Below are 3414 nucleotides of genomic sequence, written 5' to 3' on the forward strand. Positions count from 1 at the left end.
GTAACACCCCAGGGCACATCGGAGAATGGCAATCTGATGTGGGGGGAAGTCCCTGCAAAGACCCACAGGCCGACAACATCTGCACGGAGTGCCGGGGGGTTCCCAATGCAGCCTGTGGCTCACGTCCATCTTGCAGGTGGCTCTTCCTCCCCATCATGACTAGGGGCACGAGGATGCTGTACAGGCGGGGAATCCTCCAGGCGCTTAGGAAGTGGCACTCCACTTCTCCTGCTCAGTGGTCTCTTTGGTTGGCAGGGTGATCTATGTCTCCGCTTTCTTCAGCTGGGCCTTATCGAAGCTGGCGATTTCCCCCACGTCTGCTTTATCTGCCATGTCCTTGAAATCCTCCACGGCATCTCGCTCCGAGCCTGACTCCTGGTATTCCCAGCAGCCAAGCTGCAGCAAGACACCTTAGCATTAAATCTTCTAGATTTGTTCACCTTGTATTGGGCGACAGGCTCTCCCTGTTCTTTATGGCTGAGTAATAGTCTGGTGTTCATATTTTCTTAACCCAGCCATCAGTTGTTGGGCACTTAGGTTGGGTCCATGCTATTGTGAATAATGCTACAGTAAACACGGATGTGCAAGTGTCTCTCTGACCAAGTGATTTCCTGTTCTTTGGATAAATACCCGGGAGTGAGATTACTGGGTCATTCGGTGGTTCTATCTGTAAAGTACTGAGGAAGCTCTATTTTGTTTTCCACAGGGGCTGACTAGTTTACATTCCTACCAGCAGTACGTGAGGTTTACTGGCCTGAAATTCTTTTTAACTTTATTTATCCATTTATTTGTTTGTTTGTTTGTTTATAAATTTGACCAGAGTAAGACAGAGTGACAGAGAGAGAGAGAGAAGAAAAGGGAGAAAGCAAGCCACCAGATCTGGGACTGGAGCCACAGTCAGTGATGTGGGAGTCCAGCGCCCTTAACCACCACGCCACCCAGCCCCTGGCCTGAACTTTTTATAACTGAAAAAGATTAGAAGTTTAAAGGAGCTTGCTCGGATGTTATTAGGGACAGAAATAAGATATTTGATGGAGTAGGTTGAAGGCAGTGACTGAAAAAAAAAAAAAGAATAAATGAGACTACTGTGTGTTTTCAACACTGAGTTCTAACTATTCAGTCACTTAGTTACAGCAGGGAAAAGGTAGTTTGGTGAACTCTTAGTAAGCGGACTTTTCAGACATTTGATTTTTTTCTTTGGAAAAACCATGGCTGGTTTTTGTCAGAGGATAAGGTGACGAGACAATTTATAAAATCCAATATTGAAAACCAGGAGGTGGCATTGAGATTAAAGCACCGGACTCCCACATAGCCGACTGCAGTTTGAGTCCTAGACCTGGTGGCTTAAAAATTATGCCGAGCATGTGTGCTTGTGTGCCCCAAATCCCAGGAGAATGGAAGAGAAGGAATCGAAGTGTCCTACCCAGGAAATGATTTCTCACTTTCCCTCTCACTGTCCCTTTCTGTCTCCCCATGAGAACACGTGCCCTATGGTAAAAACCTTAAAAAAAAAAAAAAAAATTCCAAAATTCAAAACACACCCTTAGTACTGCAGACTCAGTTCCCTTTCTTCTCTCATGCCCTATCCTCCTCTCCACCCCTGAATTTAAATTTTCCTCAAGAGAGGAAAGGACTCAAACTTAATTTTGTGAAAGTCATTTTCCTGCAGCTTCAAAGGAGTTATTAGACCTTAAGGCAAGTCATTTTCAAATTTCAAGGTAACTTTTTACTAAGACTGAGTAAATAGATTAAAAGAAAAATACCACCCTCCTTCCCTTCTTCCTTGATAAAGAAATCACCAGGACAGTCTGGAAGATCCTTCCTGAGTGGGTAGATATCCTGGGAAGGGGGTTCCTGTGGCTTCTAGAAGCCAGTCTTGGGGAAGACTTCCTGAAATCTGTGGTAAGAAGAGCTCTGCTCGGAAGGCATGCTTTTCACTCTTGGTAGCTAGAGAAGAAAGCTTTTTAGGAAAGGGATGATGGTTGGATAAATTCAAAGGTAAGCAGGTAACGTTAAGTTTCAAATCATCTATTTTTAGAAGTAAAATACATTTCTCAATGGTGAAAAACAGAAAGCACACTTTTTAAAAAAGTTACCTCATGGCAGTCAACTAATAAGATCCCATCTTGCTGGGCCTCCTCTAATCTGTGTTAGGGGCTCTGCTCCTTCAAATTCCTTTCATCTTCCTGGCAAAAAAGTATTAAATAACAGAAGAACACCTATCCAGAGATATTAGAAAGCGTGTGTGTTTCTTTAGATATAACAAAAATATGAAGCAGGGCCAGCCCCGTAGCCACGTGGTTAAGGGAACCAGAACCCACATGGCCAACCACTGTTTGAATCTCGGCCCCAAGATGCATGAAAAATACACCAGGCATGTGGGCATGCGTGCTCTAAATCCCAACAAGATAGATAAGTAGGGGCCAGCAGGTGATGTCATGGTTAAGGTACTGGATTCCCACATGGCCGACTGCAGTTCGAACCCCAGGCTCAGCAGCTTAAAAATCACGTTGAGTGTGTGTGTGTGTGTGTGTGTGTGTGTGTGTGCGCGCGTGCCCAAAATCTGGAGAGAAGAATGGAGGAGAGGGATTGCAGTGTGGCCATTCCCCCAGGGAGCGATTGCTCACTTTCATGCTCTTTCTCTTTCTCTCTCTCACTGTCTCTGTCTCCTTCCAGCAAGCACATGCACCTTAGGGCAAAAACCTAAAAAAACAAAACGATGGAGAAGTGAGGAGAAGCCATCATGGCATAACCATGCCCCATTGAGGGGACGCTTTCTCCCTCTCTCTCTCTCAATCTCTCTCCGTGTCTCTGGTGAATGTACATCCCCTCAGGCAATTAAAAAACATATATGTGAAGCAAACCAGTGCCCTATATGTGCCCTTTTGGGATTTTATGGAATTCAAAAACCTCCTGTGGCATTTGTGAAGTCACTTGTTGACTAACTGCCCAAACTTAGGGTGTCTATCCTTTCTGCAGTTTTCTACAACCTGTGCAAAACCTGGCCCAAGATGGAAAGGCCTCCAGACCCTCTCTGGCATTCAAGGATGGTATTTCCCTGAGGAGACAGGCCCAGGCCCTTTCAGTTCTGACAGCTGAGGCCTTTTCCACCTTTGTCCAACACTGAAAACTGAAAACCTTGCTGACCTTCTGTGATCTCCCTCTGACCGTCCACTGACCCTGCTCTCTGCCCTCACAATTCTTATTGTTTTCACATGAGGAAACTGAAGCTTGATAGAAGCAGTAACTTGCCCAGCAACACACAGCTAGTAAGCAGATAAACTAGGATTCAGGGCTGAATTTCACTAGAGTCTGGCCTCCTTCTGAGGAGAACTCTGAAGCAGAAGCTCAAATATGGCTGGCCATTTCTTCTGTGCTACAGAAACCTTTCCTCAAGGTGTGAGGTATGCATGA

At 45.3% G+C, this 3414-nt stretch overlaps 1 pseudogene; it reads right to left on the reverse strand.

The window, feature by feature from the left end:
* Positions 1–204: 204 nt before the first annotated feature.
* On the reverse strand, positions 205–333 carry LOC114007496 (thymosin beta-10 pseudogene; annotated as a pseudogene).
* Positions 334–3414: the final 3081 nt, after the last annotated feature.

Source organism: Tupaia chinensis, unplaced genomic scaffold (genome assembly GCF_000334495.1).
Source record: "Tupaia chinensis unplaced genomic scaffold, TupChi_1.0 Scaffold000001_1, whole genome shotgun sequence".
NCBI classification, from domain to species: domain Eukaryota; kingdom Metazoa; phylum Chordata; class Mammalia; order Scandentia; family Tupaiidae; genus Tupaia; species Tupaia belangeri.